The sequence below is a fragment of the Elephas maximus genome, chromosome 24, assembly GCF_024166365.1.
Source record: "Elephas maximus indicus isolate mEleMax1 chromosome 24, mEleMax1 primary haplotype, whole genome shotgun sequence".
Lineage (NCBI taxonomy): Eukaryota > Metazoa > Chordata > Mammalia > Proboscidea > Elephantidae > Elephas > Elephas maximus.
In genome coordinates, this window is record NC_064842.1 from 17001990 (window position 1) to 17022076 (window position 20087).

Genomic DNA, 20087 nt, shown 5'->3' on the forward strand with positions numbered 1-20087 from the left:
TAGTACCTTCCCCCTCAAGAAGCTCTCAGTCTCTAGAAAAGAAAGGCAAGTGTACGTGTGCCTTGTTTTCCTGAGGCATAAGTCTAAACCCCTGGAATTTCTGAGTAATTGAGGTGCCTTTGCTAATTTAAGCAACATCTGAAGATTTGTGCTAATGAGTGGGGGTTGACCAGACCAGGAAGACCACCTGGGATCAACTAACCTTAGGAGGCATGATTTAGCCTATCATGCACATGCAATGAGAGCTCAATCATGACCGGATGGTAAAAGCTTTGAACACAAAGGCTCAGAGAGCTTCCTGGTTGGCAAAGGGTGGGTGACGTGCCCTCTTTGGGACATGGAAGCTCTGCGTTGGGAACCCTGCCAGACCTCACCCATGCATCTCTTCCTTACGGCAATCCTGATGTGTATCCTTTTACTATAATAAATCTATAATTCTAAATACAGTACTTCCTGTAAGTTGTTCTAAAGAATTATCAAAAAAAAGGAAGACCTCAAACTCGTGCATGGCATCTGCCTATTTGGCAGTCTGAAAGAGTAGCTCCAGGTGGCTAGGGTCTCAAAGAGAAACTGCAACATGTGCGGCTGGTGTCAGAGTTGATGGCAGAGTGGGAAAGTGAGGATTTGATTACTCCTCACTTTCTGGGGATCAGATTTATGCTGATTCTTACCCATGAAAATATATACTGTAAAAGCACTAAGTAAATGTGCACTGTAAAGTCATGCATAACTAGGATTAAAGATTTTGTCAGTTATCCAAGTGTTACGGGCGCCATAAAGAAAAGAATAACCATGTCTACATTTTATTCCCTGGCGCCTACAAGAATCTAAAAAAAAAAAATTTTTTTTTTAATTTCATTTCTTTTACATTGCAAAGCGATTCTATTTTCAGACATTCAAAAACAAGTTATTTAAGTAGAATCTAAAAAAAAAAAATTTTTTTTAATTTCATTTCTTTTACATTGCAAAGCGATTCTATTTTCAGACATTCAAAAACAAGTTATTTAAGTAGAAAATTTCTTCAGAAGACTCAGTTTACTAATCATTTATTGAATTCACTTGAAAAATACCTTCGACTACCCTTGGTACATCAAGCATTTTACAAGACGCTAAAGGTTCAAAGATGTACAAAACAGACCCTGTTTTTACATATATTCTGCAATAAGTGTTACTGCCCCACTTAAGCAGTTCAGTGTTGTTCAATATAAATGCTAATATAAAATGATGCTCACGTTGCAAGAAATCAGAGAAATGCAAATTAACGTAACAGGAAGTTTCCATTATTTACCAACCAAATAGACCAAAAATAAAAAATCTGAAATGAGTAAATGTTGGCAGGAGTATTATTAACAGTGTACATAGCTGATGGGACTGTTAACTGACTACAGTCTTTGTGGAGAAGATGTGGTTTTTCTTCTTTATTCTCTTAACAGAGTATATCACTTTAGCAGACGTTAGAAGCCGAACCATTTTTGTACATATTGAGATAAACCTTATTTGGTTGTAATATATTTTTTCAATAAACACCAAAATGGTTTTGCCTTGATTTTATTTAGGAATTCTACATCTGTGTTCATAATAATGCTTGTCTACAATTATCTTTTTCTGTACTGTTTTCATCTGGTTTGATTATCAAAAGTAACTGAGCCTCACTAAATAAGTGAAGTAGCTTTCTTTTCTATTCTGTCAAACAATTTTGTTTCCTTTTAAAGAAGTAGTTTACCTGTTCCCTGAAGGTACAGTAAAGCTTGTAGATGAAAACATCTAGCACTTGTATCTTTCATTGTTGTTGTTGTTAGGCACTGTCTAGTTGGTTCTGACTCATAGCGACCCTATATACAACAGAACAAAAAACACTGCCTGTTCCTGCACCATCTTCACAATTGTCACTATGTTTGAGCCCATTTTGCAGCCACTGTGTCAATCTATCTTGTTGAGGGTCTTCCATCAAAAAAAGTACTTGGAAAGAAAGACTCAATATCATAAAATATGAATTCTACCCAAACTTTTTTATAAACCAAACCCATTGCCATCGAGTCGATTCCAACTCATAGTGACCCTATATGACAGAGTAGAACTGCCCCACTGAGTTTCCAAGGAGAGCCTGGCGGATTTGAACTGCTGACCTTCAGGTTAGCAGCTGTAACACTTAACCACTACGCCACCAGGGTTTCCTATAAAAAAAAAAAATTCCTATAAAAAAAAAATTACAATCAAAATTCCAACTAGGGTTTTTACAGAATTTGACAAGCTGATTCTAAAATTTATATGAATGAACAAAGGAATAAGAATAATCAAGACACTTTTGAAAAAGGAAAACAAGATGGGAAAGGGAGAAGACTTGTCCTTTTAGATCCAAGACTTATAATAAAGCCATTATAGTAGTTAAGAGAGCATATGTTGGTAAGAAGATGGACAAATTGATGAAAGGAACAGAACAGAGTCCAGAAGCAAACTTAACATATGTATGGATGTTTGATTTCTAGAAAAACTGGCACTGTACAATGGTGGGGAAATAATGGACTATTTAATAAATAATATTGGGGCAGTGGTTATTTTCTGGAAAAAAATGAAATTAGAATAGTGTTTCATACCGTACATAAAATCATTTCCAAGTGGTTTCAAGATCTCAAGGTGAAAGACAAAACTATAAAACTTTTAGAAGACATATACGAGAGTATGACTTAAGACTAGAGAAGAATTTCTTAATCAAGATAAAGTTGACTACGTAAAATAATAAAAACAGGACTCATCTAAACATTAATCTAACACTTGACCATTACTGCAATAAACTTAGGACTTAAATCACAAAGTGTTTTAAAAAACACTTTGTTTTAAAGAAGTTTTTTTTATATTCTATACATTTTTAGCAATTTTCATTAAACCACCTTCTTAGACAGAAAAACTAAAAAAAGAATTTAGTTTACAGAATATAATGATTAAAAGTACAGGCTTTGGCATCAGACGGCCCTGTGAGTTGGTCCTGACTGACCCTTACTAGCTATGAGATCTTGCAAAGTTATTTCAAACCAGAAAGGTTCAGCTTCCTCATCAGTATAGACACCTGTAGTTCATAACCCTGACAGGGTAATGAGGATTAAATAAAATAACTTCTGCAAAGTAATAAGTAAAGTACCTGGGACATCATAAGGATTCAAAATTATTAGCTTACCATAAATCTATAGAAAACTGATTTTTTACAAGGGTTCCAAGACTACTCAGTAACAAAAGAATAGTCTCTTCTAACAAATGGTGTCAAGACAACTGGACCTCCACATCCAGAAAGAATGAAGTTGGACCCATGCCTCGCACCACATACAAAAATTAACTCAAAATGGATCAATGACCTAAATATAAGAACTAAAATCATAACACCTAGAATAAAACATAGGAGTAACTTAAAAACCTTGTTTTTGACAATAGATTCTCAGATATGATACCAAAACATGAGCAAAGAAAAAGATATTGGACTTCATCAAAATTAAAAACTTCTGTGCATTAAAGGACTTTATCAAGAAAGTGAAGAGACAACCTACAGAATGGGAGAGAGTATTTGGTAACCATATATTTGATAAGAGTTTAATATCCAGAATATATAAAGAACTCCTACAACTCAAAACCAAATAGACAGACCCCCCCCCCCCGCTCCACTGTTTGGGCAAATGTGTGAAACCTACTTTTGACCAATAACATAAAGGGCCTGGGGGCTTCTGGGAAGGTTCTTCTCCCTGATAAGAAAGAAGACCAAGAAGAAAGCCCTTTTCTAGCCACTCCCTTTATCCCTACTTGAGACATTGCTATGACGATGTGCTCTTTAAGGAGCTGCCCTGTAATCATGAGGGGACAGACAAGAGAACCTCAGACACTCCCCAGTTCAAAACTCTGACACCACTGAGCCAAAGAAGCAAGCCTGGGATTGCCTGTCCCCAGACTTCTGGTTTAGTACTAAAGGTCCATTTTAAGCCGTGGTTTGTTAAAATCTGTTATTTGCAGACAGGCGTATCCTGTTACAAATATTAAGCACAAACTCAAAATATAATTCTATCCTGTGACAGATATTACTCTACGGAAATTTTGTCACTAGGGAAGTGACACTAGTTCATCACTAGTCAATAACGTTACCTCTATTCATGTCTGTGGAATTTTTCTAGCTTCTCCTAAATTAGGTCATCAGAATAGGCTTCATCATTTTCAGACTCATTGCATTCAACAATCTCAACATTTTATATCCCTCCTTTTTCTCTCCTCTATTTTTTTTATGGAGAATTAAAAAAAAAAAAAAGGGCAAAAGTATAATTCCTACTCTATGCCAACTCTTAAGGAACCCTAGAGACCAGACTAAAATACAGAAAACTGAAATTGTTTAAAACCAGCACAAAATATAATAGTAACAGTTGCTAAAAGTTCACTATGTTCCAAGTTCGGTTTCAGTGCTCTGCATATACCAACTCGACCAAGTCTCACAATAATTAACTTCTGAGGATAAGAACCATTATTAGTTTCATTTTAGAGATGAGAAAAAGAAAACAAAAGCCAGAGAATTTATTTGACTAAAACAGTTAAATAAGTGAAGGAACTGGTATTCGAATAGTCTGGCAAGCTATCTTCACTGGAGATCAAAAAGGGCAGGAAAACATTGATTTGGAGTTGTTGCTGTGGAGCTGATTCCAACTCATGGCAACCCATGTGGGTCAGAGAAGAACTGTGCTCCACAGGGTTTTCGATGGTGGATTTTTGGGTAGTAGATTGCTGGGCCTTTCTTCCGAGATGCCTCTGGGTAGAACTTGAACCTCTAAACTTTCAGTTAGCAGACAAGCATGTTATCCATTTGCACCACCCAGGGACTCATTGGAGTTGTTAGGGAGGCAAAATAAAGAAGGTAAAACTTAAAATGTCTACAAAAGGCTACTATAAAATTAGGAAAGGAAGGTTAGTCAACCCAATATATCAGATAAAATATGGTCCCACTAAAAAAAACTTAGATTATGCATTTTTATAATAATTAAATACATTTTGTGGAAGCAGCTCCTTCAGACAAGAATTCACATTTAGTGTTGAATGACATAATTCATGAATAATAGCCTACTGATCTAATCGTTTACTCATATAGATATAAAAAGATACACAATGCTACAAAATGAAGTCACTTTGGGAACCCAATAATCTCTTAAATGAGATAATCTATTATAAAGCCTTTGGGGAATAAAAGGAATATTGTGATGATATTTTAATGTTTTGGGTATGTTTTCTGGTCCTTCATCACTTTAGAAATGTACAGCCTGGTCTATACCATCCATCATGCCTGCAATTCACATGAATAGCATCAGATAAAAGGTGACACTGGTTAGCAAACATCTATACCGAGCTGATAGGCAGTTCTTCAGGCAAAAGATATAGCAGAAAGAACCTTGGATCATTAATACAAATAGCATTTATTGAGCATCTACAGTGTGTCAGCCTAGTACAATCTAAACAACTGCCCCGTTTAGACTTAAAAACCCGCTGCCATCAAGTTGATTCTGACTCATAGTGACCCTATACAACAGGGTAGAACTTTCCCACACGGTTTTCAAGGAGCACCCGGTGGATTTGAATTACTGATCATTTGGTTAGCAGCCGTGGCTCTTAACCACTGCACCACCAGGGTTTCCCGTTTCAACTTAGAGCCTTATAAATTCACCAAGATAAAATCTTCACTATTCATTTAACACTGTATTCATTTAACTGTTTTATGAGTACCTATTCAGTATCAGCCACTATGCTAGAAACAGGAAACATTCTGTGTAGGCACCTAGTCAATCTTCCCATAGCAACAATTTAATTTCACCACATACCTTCTTTTGAATTCCTTCATTACCATTACTCATAATGTATAAATAAATAGTAGGTTTATAGGAAGTTTTACATAATAGTTTCATGGGAAATTAATCTCAAGGAAAGAGGAAATATAGACACTATATAAATTTATGTCCACCCAGCTGATGAGAACACTATTATAGAATCATGTTTTTAAATTATTCTTTATATTTAAAATATGGCAAAGGTGAAAATAGTTTAACAGCTTAATTTATACATATATATTTAAAGAAATACTTCATCAAATTAGATTTTTAGTGACAGAGAAGGACCCTAAGTCATCTGTAAGAATGAATGTGGGAGAATCACAAAGAAAGCATTTAAAATGAAATATGAGGGGCCTTACTTTATCAGGCAAGTAGTTAAGTGTTATAAATGTGCTGATAAAATTAAAATATAAAATTACCAGATGCAATATAGAGAGATTATCTTTAAAAAAAACCTTATGTATACCATAAAAGTTTTAGAAGAAATATACTATTTTTATATTCTTGGGATGGGGAAGGACTTTTCTAAGCAGGATGCCAAAAGCAAAAACCCTGGAGTGATGAAAAACTTTTAGAAACAGATAGTGGTGATGACTGTACAACATGGTGAATGTAGTTAATATCTCTGAATTATACACTTAAAAAATGGTTAAAACAGTAAAATTTTGTTATATATATTTTAATACAGTAAAATTATTTTTCTCAAAATATCTTCATGAAAAAAATTTATGAATAGCTATAATGGGCCACTGAATACTTTGAGGGGCAAAGATAATCTCAAGTTTTCTACACGTTATTTATAAGAATCAAAGAAAATAGCTCTAAATGTAGCTAACACTTGTTGGTGCAGACTAGAGTTCGCAAACTGGAAGCTACAGACTGTATTTAGCCTACAGATATGTTTTATTTGTTCTGCGAGTTGCTTTTAAAACATTTCAATTACTTGTCAATATTTTTAAAGCAGGTGATTTCACATAAAAGCCCAGATTTCCAGCTTCTTTGGAAAAACAGGAACTTGGCCACACCGGCCCAACAGTAGCTAACCCCCTTTAGATGGGGCGGCAGGTTTATAATTGGTCACAATCTTCACCATTGATACCAGTGACTGACTGACATGTATCATTGGGCAGGTGGTGGTGTTTTCTTCCAGGAGAGTTAAGTGAAAAGTGTTATGTCTTTATCAAAAGATAAACTATAAGGATTAAATATTTCAGAAAAAAATAAAAAGAATCTATTTCTTTGTAGAAGTGAAAAAATATTTTTATGAGTTTAATATGCAAAGTTTTCTAAATCAAAAGAGCACAACCTAAGATGTCATTATAAAACAAAATTGGCTGACTTCTCTAAATTATGTTACCTACTTGGCTCTTGGGTACTTGTTTTTATAATTTCTCCCTTAGACTCTAAATTAAGATCTTATGTTTAAGACTGCCATATCAATATAATGATGTATGATATATACTATTATAATTACATTAAGGTTATTCATAAGAGAGTTATTAATACAAATAAAATAAAATGAGGGGGAGCAAAGAGTCTAAAGGAAAGACGCATTTAACTAAATTAAAAAGTTATATTTTTAAAAATACTCTTAATAAGTTTAAAAAAAAGATAAATGACAAACAAGAAAAATATCTGTAGTCTATGATGGTCAAAGGGTTGTTCCCTTAAAATTCAAAAGCTCTTGCAATATATTAGGAAAAAAGAGCACTAAAATAGAAAATTAGACACATGTGTAGATAATATTTAAAAAGAAATAAATTGATTAATAAAAACTCACGTTAAAGAACTATAAATCAAGTGTATCAATTAAGAGATCTGGCTTTTAGAGTCAGAAAAGCTTAAGTTCAAAACCTGGCTTTGTCACCGAATATCTGTGTAACATTGGAGGAGTTACTTTAAGCTCTGTAAACCTCAGTTTCTTTATGGGAACTAAAGTATTTATTAGCTCAGAAGTACTTGCAAGAAAATATAAGTAGATGAAAATCTCAAAGAGTACCTGGACCAAGAAAAAATGAAGAACACCAAAGACACAAGGTAATAAGGAGCCTAAAAGACAGGACCACATAAACCAGAGACTACATCAGCCTGAGACCAGAAGAACTAGGTGGTGCCCAGCTACAACCGATGACTACCCTGACAGGGAACACAACAGAGAACCCCTGAGGGAGCAGCAGAGCAGCGGCATGCATACCCCAAATTCTCGTAAGAAGACCAGACTTAAAAGTCAGACTGGGACTAGAAGGACCCCGGAGGCCATGGTCCCCAGACCTTCAGTTAGCCCAAGATCGGGACCATTCCGAAAGCCAATTCTTCAGACAGGGATTGGACTGGAATATGGGATGGAAAATGGTACTGGTGAAGAACGAGCTTCTTGGATCAAGTAGACACATAAGACTATGTTGGCATCTCCTGTCAGAAGGGGAGATGAGAGGGCAGAGGGGGCCAGAAGCTACCCGAATGGACACGAGGAGAGAGAGAGTGGAGGGGAGAACTGTGCTATCTCATTAGAGGGAGAGCAATTAGGAGTATATAGCAAGATGTTTGTAAATTCTTGTATGACAGACTGACCTGACTTGTAAACTTTCACGTAAAGCACAATAAAAATTAATTCAAAAAAAAAAAAAAAATGAAGAAATAAATGCTTGCTAATCAAAAAAAGAAAACCTCAAAGAGGCAAGACCTGGCTGCAAGATGGCTGATAAAAATGGGGATGCATTCAACTTAAAATGAAAAGAATGATGACCACTGGAGTCTTCTGAAGAATGTCTTAGCCTGATAAAATGTTTGGGTTTGTGACAGGTGTCCCATACACATCTGTCCGTGGTCCTGAACCTCCATTAAACGTAAGGGCATTCTGGAGCCCTGGTGGCACAGTGGTTAAAAGAGCTCAGCTTCTAACCAAAAGGTCGGCAGTTCAAAACCACCAGCCACTCCTTGGAAACCCTATGGGGCAGTTCTACTCTGTCCTACAGGGTCACTAGGAGTTGGAATTGACTCAACAGCAACAGGTTTTGTTGTTTCAGGTACAGTTCATTCTAACTGTGGAACACTGATGACTCTTGTTCAAAGTTCCTAAGAATTCTCAAGCAGGTAAGCACTAGTGGAAAAGAAAGGAAGAAACAAAGAAAAAGACATGAATGACCACAGGCTTTTAGAACAGAATAGCCAATAAGATGACCTGTGAGGAGGGGGGGAGGGGTACTTGCTTTGACACCTTCCAGATATTCACATATGCCAAAAAATATGTATATGTATTTCCCCAGTCTGTAAATTTGTGAGAAGGAGCCTTACAGGAAAATATGCAATTAGATATATCTGGATCTGCATCAATTTCGCAGGAGATACCTCCTGAAACAGTTACCAAGCTCATAAAAGTCTCCAAAGTATGGCTCAAGGTTTGAGGAGGGATGTAAGGGAAAAGGGAGAGGAATCCAGTGACCATATTTCTGCTAAAATTCCCCTCCCAGACACATCTTACAATAGTTATGATCCAGAAGTAGACACCTGACCCAAGCTATCCCAATTAGACTCTCTCTCCCAATTAAAAAGAGAGAGGCTAGGAATCACAGGAGAGGATTATTGATAGGAGCATAAAAGACAGTGATTAACTTTAGACTTTGATAAGTTACATACGGAAATTTCAATTGAGTAACCACTGAAGGAACAGAAATGGAGTGTATGTCTTCCAAACAAATAAAGGGGAAAACTGCATCAGGAAAATATACTGAATTAATCTAAAAAATAGTAAGGCCATAAGGCAAAAAGTATGTAGAAAAGGTTTAAAAAACAGAAAGAAAAAGTAGTAGAAATAAGTCCAAATGTGTATTTACAATAAATATAAATGACCTACAAACTCCAGCTAAAATGCAAAGATTTCACACTGGGGGAGAAAAATCTAGTTAAATGTTGTTTTAAAACACACCCAAAAATAAGGAATAAGAAGAAGGAAAATAAAAGCATGGACAAAAGATAAACTGGACAAATAATAACCAAAATAGAGTTACATTATTTATATTAATAAGAGGGCAAAAGGGAAACTTTAAGGCAAAAATCCTCACCACAGATAATGATTGCTATTACAAAAGGACAAAATTATTCAGGAAAATATAATTTTACACTTCATTCACCTACTGACCTAGGCTCAAAGTATATAATGGGCAAAAACTGACAAAATTACATAGAAAAACTGACAAATCCCTTTTCAAGGTAAGTAATTTTAATAGACATAGTTCAGTAATTGATACGTGAAGCAGATAAAATTTGAGCAACCTAAATAACAAGCAGAATCTAATAGACATATATTGAATACAACATTTGCAGAAGAAACATTACTTTGAAAAACACATGGAACATTTATAAATCTAAAACAAATGTTGTATGATCCCACTTATATGAAATATATAGAATAGGCAAATGCACAGAGACCAACATTTACTAGTGTTACCATGTGTGAATGGGAAGGGCAAGGAGGGAGTTATTGCTTAAGATGTACTGAGTTTCTCTTAACGATAACGAAAAAAAAAAAAACTAGAAATGGATAGTGGTAATGATTGCACAATATAATGAATGTAATTAATGTCACTGAATTGCACATGTAAAAATGGTTGAAATGGCACATGTTTTATATATGTCACCATAATAAAGAATTTTAAATCAATGTTAATCACATTAATGGAATAAAGATGAAAATTCATGATTATCTCAACAAATGGGAAAAAAACGGATAAAATTCAATATCAATTCATATGAAAATGACAAGAAAACTAAAAATATCTTAGCAAACTAGTAGGAGATACACCATATAAAACTCTTAAGCAGTTTTTAAGTTAACTTCTAAAGCCAATATTGACAGGGACAACAGTCAAATTTGGGCCCCTCAGATTACTCTAAAGACCATGCTTTCAACACCACACTCTAGCATATGGTCACGATATGTTTTTCTTCACATGCAATCTCTACAAAGGTTTTGAGGGAAAAAAAAAAAGTTTTTCCTTGAACACTCAAATTATAGCTAAAACGCTTAATTATAAGTTTAAGTGCTTTTAAATGACGTAATTTTCAATGTATTCCATAGTGCATAGGTGCTTTAAATAGAATTCCATCAAAACCTGAAATTTATGGAAAATGTCCACCATACAGTCTAATTGGCAAAGCCACTCCTCACTGTCAAACCTATCAGCAAAAATAAGACTGACTTTCTGTTAGAAAAAGTCTTTTAAAAAAGTCAATTTTTTTTATAGGCTTTACTTTTTGGAGCAGTTTTAGGTTTCCGTAGAAATTACAGTTTCCATCCCTCCCCCTTAACAGTTTCTCCTATTATCGACATCTTGCATTCCTGCTGTATCATTGTTACAATTGATAAACCAACATTGATATATTATCATCAACTAAAGTTGATAATTTACATTAGGGTCCACAGTTTGTGTTAAACAATCCTATGGGCTTTGACAAATACATAATGTCATGTGCTCACCATTACAGTATCATACAGAATAGTTTCACTGCACTAAAGTTGTCCTGGGTTCCACACAGTCATCCTTCTTCCCCTCCTCCCTGGCAACCACTAATCTTTTCACTGTCTCTATAGTTTTGCATTTTCTAGAATGTCATATTGTTGGAATCATATGGTATGTAGTTTTTTTCAGACTGGCTTCTTTCAATTAGCAAGATATATTTAAGGGCCCTCCATGTCCTTCCGTAACTTAATAACTCATTTCTTCTTATCACTAAATATTGCTCCATTGTATGGGTGTGCCTTAGTTTGTTTATCCATTCACCTACTGAAGCAATCTTGGTTGTTGCCAGTTTTTGGCAATTATAAATAAAGCTGCTATAAAACATGCCTGTGCAGATTTCTGGGTGGACTTAATATCTCAACTCCTTTAGGTAAATACCTACAAATAAAGTTGCTGGGGCATGTGGGAAACTTCTATTTAGCCTTCTAAGAAACTGCCCAACTGTTTTTTTTTTTTTATTAACTTCTATTACGCTTCAAGAGAACGTTTACAAATCCAATCAGTCTGTCACGTATAAGTTTACATACATCTTACTCCGTACTCCCACTTGCTCTCCCCCATTGAGTCAGCCCTTTCAGTCTCTCCTTTCGTGACAATTTTGCCAGCTTCCCTCTCTCTCTATCCTCCCATCCCCCCTCCAGACAAGAGATGCCAACACAATCTCAAGTGTCCACCTGATATAATTAGCTCACTCTTCATCAGCATCTCTCTCCCACCCACTGACCAGTCCCTTTCATGTCTGATGAGTTGTCTTCGGGGATGGCTCCTGTCCTGTGTCAACTGAAGGTCTGGGGAGCATGGCCGCCGGAATTCCTCCAGTCTCAGTCAGACCATTAAGTTTGGTCTTTTTATGAGAATTTGGGCTCTGTACTGATCTCCTGCTCCCTCAGGGGTCCTCTGCTGTGCTCCCTGTCAGGGCAGTCATCGATTGTGGCCGGGCACCAACTAGTTCTTCTGGTCTCAGGACGATGTAGGTCTCTGGTTCATGTGGCCCTTTCTGTCTCTTGGGCTCTTAGTTGTCGTGTGACCTTGGTGTTCTTCATTTTCCTTTGCTCCAGGTGGGTTGAGACCAATTGATGCATCTTAGATGGCCGCTTGTTAGCATTTAAGACCCCAGACGCCACATTTCAAAGTGGGATGCAGAATGTTTTCATAATAGAATTATTTTGCCAATTGACTTAGAAGTCCCCTCAAACCACGATCCCCAGACCCCCGCCCTTGCTCCGCTGACCTTTGAAGCATTCTTTTTATCCCGGAAACGTCTTTGCTTTTGCTCCAGTCCAATTGAGCTGACCTTCCATGTATTGAGTGTTGTCCTTCCCTTCACCTAAAGCAGTTCTTATCTACTGATTAATCAATAAAAAACCCTCTCCCTCCCTCCCTCCCTCCCCCCCTCATAACCACAAAAGTATGTGTTCTTCTCAGTTTTTACTATTTCTCAAGATCTTATAATAGTGGTCTTATACAATATTTGTCCTTTTGCCTCTGACTAATTTCGCTCAGCATAATGCCTTCCAGGTTCCTCCATGTTCTGAAATGTTTCACAGATTCATCACTGTTCTTTATCGATGCATAGTATTCCATTGTGTGAATATACCACAATTTATTTACCCATTCATCCGTTGATGGACACCTTGGTTGCTTCCAGCTTTTTGCTATTGTAAACAGAGCTGCAATAAACATGGGTGTGCATATATCTGTTTGTGTGAAGGCTCTTGTTTCTCTAGGGTATATTCCGAGGACTGGGATTTCTGGGTTGTATGGTAGTTCTATTTCTAACTGTTTAAGATAACGCCAGATAGATTTCCAAAGTGGTTGTACCATTTTACATTCCCACCAGCAGTGTATGAGTTCCAATCTCTCCGCAGCCTCTCCAACGTTTATTATTTTGTGTTTTTTGGATTAATGCCAGTCTAGTTGGTGTGAGATGGAATCTCATCGTAGTTTTAATTTGCATTTCTCTAATGGCTAATGATCAAGAGCATTTTCTCATGTATCTGTTGGCTGCCTGAATATCTTCTTTAGTGAAATGTGTGTTCATATCCATTGCCCACTTCTTGATTGGGTTGTTTGTCTTTTTGTGGTTGAGTTTTCACAGAATCATGTAGATTTTAGAGATCAGGCGCTGGTCGGAGATGTCAGAGCTGAAAATTCTTTCCCAGTTTGTAGGTGGTCTTTTTACTCTTTTGGTGAAGTCTTTAGATGAGCATAGGTGTTTGATTTTTAGGAGCTCCCAGTTATCTGGTTTCTCTTCATCATTTTTGGTAATGTTTTGTATTCTGTTTATGCCTTGTACTAGGGCTCCTAGGGTTGTCCCTATTTTTTCTTCCATGATCTTTATCGTTTTAGTCTTTATGTTTAGGTCTTTGATCCACTTGGAGTTAGTTTTTGTGCATGGTGTGAGGTATGGATCCTGTTTCATTTTTTTGCAAATGGATATCCAGTTATGCCAGCACCATGTGTTAAAAAGGCTGTCTTTTCCCCAATTAACTGACACTGGGCCTTTGTCAAATATCAGCTGCTCATACGTGGATGGATTTATATCTGGGTTCTCAATTCTGTTCCATTGGTCTATGTGCCTGTTGTTGTACCAGTACCAGGCTGTTTTGACTACTGCGGCTGTATAATAGGTTCTGAAATCAGGTAGAGTGAGGCCTCCCACTTTCTTCTTCTTTTTCAGTAATGCTTTGCTTATCCGGGGGTTCTTTCCCTTCCATATGAAATTGGTGATTTGTTTCTCTATCCCCTTAAAATATGACATTGGAATTTGGATCGGAAGTGCATTATATGTATAGATGGCTTTTGGTAGAATAGACATTTTTACTATGTTAAGTCTTCCTATCCATGAGCAAGGTATGTTTTTCCACTTAAGTATGTCCTTTTGAATTTCTTGTAGTAGAGCTTTGTAGTTTTCTTTGTATAGGTCTTTTACATCCTTGGTAAGATTTATTCCTAAGTATTGTATCTTCTTGGGGGCTACTGGGTATGGTATTGATTTGGTTATTTCCTCTTCGGTGTTCTTTTTGTTGATGTAGAGGAATCCAAGTGATTTTTGTATGTTTATTTTATAACCTGAGACTCTTCCAAACTCTTCTATTAGTTTCAGTAGTTTTCTGGAGGATTCCTTAGGGTTTTCCATGTATACGATCATGTCATCTGCAAACAGTGATAACTTTACTTCCTCCTTGCCAATCCGGATACCTTTTATTTCTTTGTCTAGCCTAATTGCCCTGGCTAGGACTTCTAGCACGATGCTGAATAAGAGTGGTGATAAAGGGCATCCTTGTCTGGTTCCCGTTCTCAAGGGAAATGCTTTCAGGTTCTCTCCATTCAGAGTGATATTGCCTATTGGCTTTGCATAGATGCCCTTTATTATGTTGAGGAATTTTCCTTCAATTCCTATTTTGGTAAGAGTTTTTATCATAAATGGGTGTTGGACTTTGTCAAATGCCTTTTCTGCATCTATTGATAAGATCATGTGGTTTTTGTCTGTTTTATTTATGTGATGGATTACATTAATGGTTTTTCTGATGTTAAATCAGCCTTGCATACCTGGAATAAATCCCACTTGATCATGGTGAATTATTTTTTTGATGTGTTGTTGGATTCTATTGGCTAGAAATTTTGTTGAGGATTTTTGCATCAATGTTCATGAGGGATATAGGTCTATAATTTTCTTTTTTTGTAATGTCTTTACCTGGTTTTGGTATCAGGGAGATGGTGGCTTCATAGAATGAGTTGGGTAGTAGTCCGTCTTTTTCTATGCTTTGAAATACATTCAGTAGTAGTGGTGTTAACTCTTCTCTGAAAGTTTGGTAGAACTCTGCAGTGAAGCCGTTCGGGCCAGGGCTTTTTTTTGTTGGGAGTTTTTTGATTACCGTTTCAATCTCTTTTTTTGTTATGGGTCTATTTAGTTGTTCTACTTCTGAATGTGTTAGTTTAGGTAGGTAGTGTTTTTCCAGGAATTCATCCATTTCTTCTAGGTTTTCAAATTTGTTAGAGTACAATTTTTCATAATAATCTGAAATGATTCTTTTAATTTCATTTGGTTCTGTTGTGATGTGGTCCTTCTCGTTTCTTATTCGGGTTATTTGTTTCCTTTCCTGTATTTCTTTAGTCAGTCTAGCCAATGGTTTATCAATTTTGTTAATTTTTTCGAAGAACCAGCTTTTGGCTTTGTTAATTCTTTCAATTGTTTTTCTGCTCTCTAATTCATTTAGTTCAGCTCTAATTTTTATTATTTGTTTTCTTCTGGTGCCTGATGGATTCTTTTGTTGCTCACTTTCTATTTGTTCAAGTTGTAGGGACAGTTCTCTGATTCTGGCTCTTTCTTCTTTTTGTATGTGTGCATTTATCGATATAAATTGGCCTCTGAGCACTGCTTTTGCTGTGTCCCAGAGGTTTTGATAGGAAGTATTTTCATTCTCGTTGCTTTCTATGAATTTCCTTATTCCCTCCTTGATGTCTTCTATAACCCAGTCTTTTTTCAGGAGGGTATTGTTCAGTTACCAAGTGTTTGATTTCTTTTCCCTAGTTTTTCTGTTATTGATTTCTAGTTTTATTGCCTTGTGGTCCGAGAAGATGCTTTGTAATATTTCGATGTTTTGGACTCTGCAAAGGTTTGTTTTATGACCTATTATGTGGTCTATTCCAGAGGATGTTCCATGTGCGCTAGAAAAAAAAGTATATTTTGCAGCAGTTGGGTGGAGAGTTCTGTATAAGTCAATGAGGTCAAGTTGGTTGATTGTTGTAAGTAGGTCTTCCGTGTCTCTATTGAGCTTCTTACTGGATGTCCTGTCCTTCTCCGAAAGTGGTGTGTTGAAGTCTCCTACTATAATTGTGGAGGTGTCTATCTCACTTTTCAATTCTGTTAAAATTTGATGTATGTATCTTGCAGCCCTGTCATTGGGTGCATAAATATTTAATATGGTTATGTCTTCCTGATCAATTGTCCCTTTTATCATTATATAGTGTCCTTCTTTATCCTTTGTGGTAGATTTAAGTCTAAAGTCTATTTTGTCAGAAATTAATATTGCTACTCCTCTTCTTTTTTGCTTATTGTTTGCTTGATATATTTTTTTCCATCCTTTGAGTTTTAGTTTGTTTGTGTCTCTAAGTCTAAGGTGTGTCTCTTGTAGGCAGCATATAGATGGATCGTGTTTCTTTATCCAGTCCGTGACTCTCTGTCTCTTTATTGGTGCATTTAGTCCATTTACATTCAGCGTAATTATAGATAAATAAGTTTTTAGTGCTGTCATTTTGATGCCTTTTTATGTGTGTTGTTGACAATTTCATTTTTCCACATACTTTTTTGTGCTGAGACGTTTTTCTTAGTAAATTGTGAGGTCCTCATTTTCATAGTGTTTGACTTTATGTTAGTTGAGTCGTTACGTTTTTCTTGGCTTCTATCTTGAGTTATAGAGTTGTTATACCTTTTTGTGGTTACCTTATTATTTACCCCTATTTTTCTAAGTAAAAACCTAACTTGTATTGTTCTATATCGCCTTGCATCACTCTCCATATGGCAGTTCAATGCCTCCTGTATTTAGTCCCTCTTTTTGATTATTGTGATCTTTTACCTATTGACTTCCATGATTCCCTGTTATGTGTTTTTTTTTTTTTTAATTAATCTTAATTTGTTTGTTTTTGTGATTTCCCTATTTCAGTTGATATCAGGACGTTCTGTTTTGTGACCTTGTGTTGTGCTGGTATCTGATATTATTGGTTTTCTGACCAAACAATATCCTTTAGTATTTCTTGTAGCTTTGGTTTGGTTTTTGCAAATCCTCTAAACTTGTGTTTATCTGTAAATATCTTAATTTCGCCTTCATATTTCAGAGAGAGTTTTGCTGGATATATGATCCTTGGCTGGCAGTTTTTCTCCTTCAGTGCTCTGTATATGTCGTCCCATTCCCTTCTTGCCTGCATGGTTTCTGCTGAGTAGTCTGAACTTATTCTTATTGATTCTCCCTTGAAGGAAACCTTTCTTTTCTCCCTGGCTGCTTTTAAAATTTTCTATTTATCTTTGGTTTTGGCGAGTTTGATGATAATATGTCTTGGCGTTTTTCTTTTTGGATCAATCTTAAATGGGGTTCGATGAGCATCTTGGAGAGATATCCTTTCGTCTTTCATGATGTCAGGGAAGTCTTCTGTCAGGAGTTCTTCAACTATTTTCTCTGTGTTTTCTGTCCCCCCTCCCTGTTCTGGGACTCCAATCACCCGCAAGTTATCCTTCTTGATAGAGTCCCACATGATTCTTAGGGTTTCTTCATTTTTTTTAATTCTTTTATCTGATTTTTTTTTCAGCTATGTTGGTGTTGATTCCCTGGTCCTCCAGATGTCCCAGTCTGCATTCCAATTGCTCGAGTCTGCTCCTCTGACTTCCTATTGCGTTGTCTAATTCTGTAATTTTATTGTTAATCTTTTGGATTTCTACATGCTGTCTCTCTATGGATTCTTGCAACTTATTAATTTTTCCACTATGTTCTTGAATAATCTTTTTCAGTTCTTCAACAGTTTTATCAGTGTGTTCCTTGGCTTTTTCTGCAGTTTGCCTTATTTCGTTTGTGATGTCTTGAAGCATTCTGTAAATTAGTTTTTTATATTCTGTATCTGATAATTCCAGGATTGTATCTTCATTTGGAAAAGATTTTGATTCTTTTGTTTGGGGGGTTGGAGAAGCTGTCATGGTCTGCTTCTTTATGTGGTTTGATATGGACTGCTGTCTCCAAGCCATCTCTGGGAAACTAGTTTTTCCAGATAATCCGCTAAAAAAAAATGCAGTCAGATCCCTATCAGAGTTCTCCCTCTGGCTCAGGCAATTCGGATGTTAATGAAGCCGCCTGGGGAGGGTGGGGGAGGAATCAGAGAGATAGGAGAGTAGCACCTCAGAATATAGCCAGAGTTGCTTGTCATGCTTGGAATGACTATATCTGAGATTCCCGCGGGACGCGTCGCCTATGTGTGCTGGCTGTGTGGAGATTGCCCCCAGGGGGTCTGGCCTGCTGAAATCACGGTCAGATCCTCCACTGCCAGCCCCACGCCCAACGTCAAGGTTCCCCTGCTGGGACGGTGCACTCTCGACTCCAAAATCAGTCGCTGCCTCCCAGGGACTTCTCGTCCCGCCAGCCGCGTCGCCGTGCCGCCCCTGAGAACCGGTAGGCCCCCTCCCGGGGTTAGTTCAGGTGAGTGGAGCAGCTCCCCGTGCTTGTGCCGTGACCGCATGTCCCGGCTGGGACGCTGCTCTCCCTGCTCCAAGACCAGTCGCTGCCTCCCGGGGACTTCTCCCACCGGCTGCGTCGCCACGCCGCCCGCGCGAACCGGCTGGGCCCCCTCCCAGGGTTATTTCAGGGGAGTGGAGCAGCTCTCCGTGCTTATGCCGTACCTGCGCCCAGTCAATGTCCCGGTGGGATGGTTCCCCGGCTGGGACGCTGCTCTCCCAGCTCCAAGACCAGTCACTGCCTCCCGGGGACTTCTCCCACCGGCTGCGTCGCCACGCCGCCCGCGCAAACTGGCTGGGCCCCCTCCCGGGGTTAGTTCAGGGGAGTGGAGCAGCTGTCTGTGCTTGTACCGTGCCTGCGCCCAGTCAAAATCCCGGCGGGACGGTTCCCCGGCTGGGATGCTGCTCTCCCCGCTCCAAGATCAGTCACTGCCTCCCGGGGACTTCTCCCACCAGCTGCGTCGCCACGCGGCCTGCGCGAACTGGCTGGGCCCCCTCCCGGAGTGAGTTCGGGGGCTAGGGCTGGGCACCTTGTTTGTGCCGTCTACTCCCCTGGGCTCTGCCCTAAGTCGGGCGCCAAAGGTTACCTGACTGGTACGCTGGCTCCAGGCTCTGAAAACAATCGCTGCTTCCCCGTATTTGTTCGTTCTCCATCTCTAAATCTGTGTTTGTTGTTCAGGGTTCGTAGATTGTTATGTATGTGATCGATTCACTTGTTTTTCCGAGTCTTTGTTGTAAGAGGGATCCGAGGTAGCGTCTACCTAGTCCGCCATCTTGGCCCCGCCTCCTGCCCAACTGTTTTTCACAGTGGCTGTACCATTTTTGCATTCCCATCAGTGGTAAATGAAAGTTCCTGTTGCTCCACATCCTTGTCAGCATTTGGTATCTCTGTGTTTTGGATTTTAACCATTCTAGTAGGTATGTGAGGACATTGGTGGTTCAGTGGTAGAATTCTCACTTTTCATGCAGAAGACCCGGATTCGATTCCTGGACAATGTACCTCATGCACAGCTACCACCCATCTGTCAGTAGAGGCTTGCATGTTGCTGTGATGCTGAAAAGGCTTCATTGGAACTTCCAAACTAAGACATAGTAAGAAGAAAGGCCTGGTGATCGACTTCCAAAAATCAGCCAATGAAAACCCTATGGATTACATGATCCTGTCCACAATCAATCATGGGGATGGTGTATGACCGAACAGTGTTGTTCCACTTCATTGTACACGAGTCGGGGCTGACTAGAAGGCAGCTAACAACAGCAGGTGTGTAGTGGTATCTCACTGTTTTAATTTGTAAATCCCTAATGACATATGGGAGCTCTGGTGGGGCAGTGGTTAAGAGCTCTGGCTGTTAACCAAAAGGTAGCAGTTTCAATTCACCAGTTGCTCCCTGGAAACCCTATGGGGCAGTTCTACTCTGTCCTATCGGGTCACTATGAGTCGGAATCAACTTCATGACAAGGAGTTTGGTTTGGTTTTAAATGACATATGTTGAGCATTTTTTCACA

General features: G+C 38.0%; 1 protein-coding gene across 11 annotated transcripts in view; it reads right to left on the bottom strand.

Moving 5' to 3' along the window:
* Window positions 1-20087, bottom strand: part of CDC42BPA (CDC42 binding protein kinase alpha) — a 345992-nt gene that overhangs the window by 284652 nt on the left and 41253 nt on the right. The window lies entirely within an intron of this gene.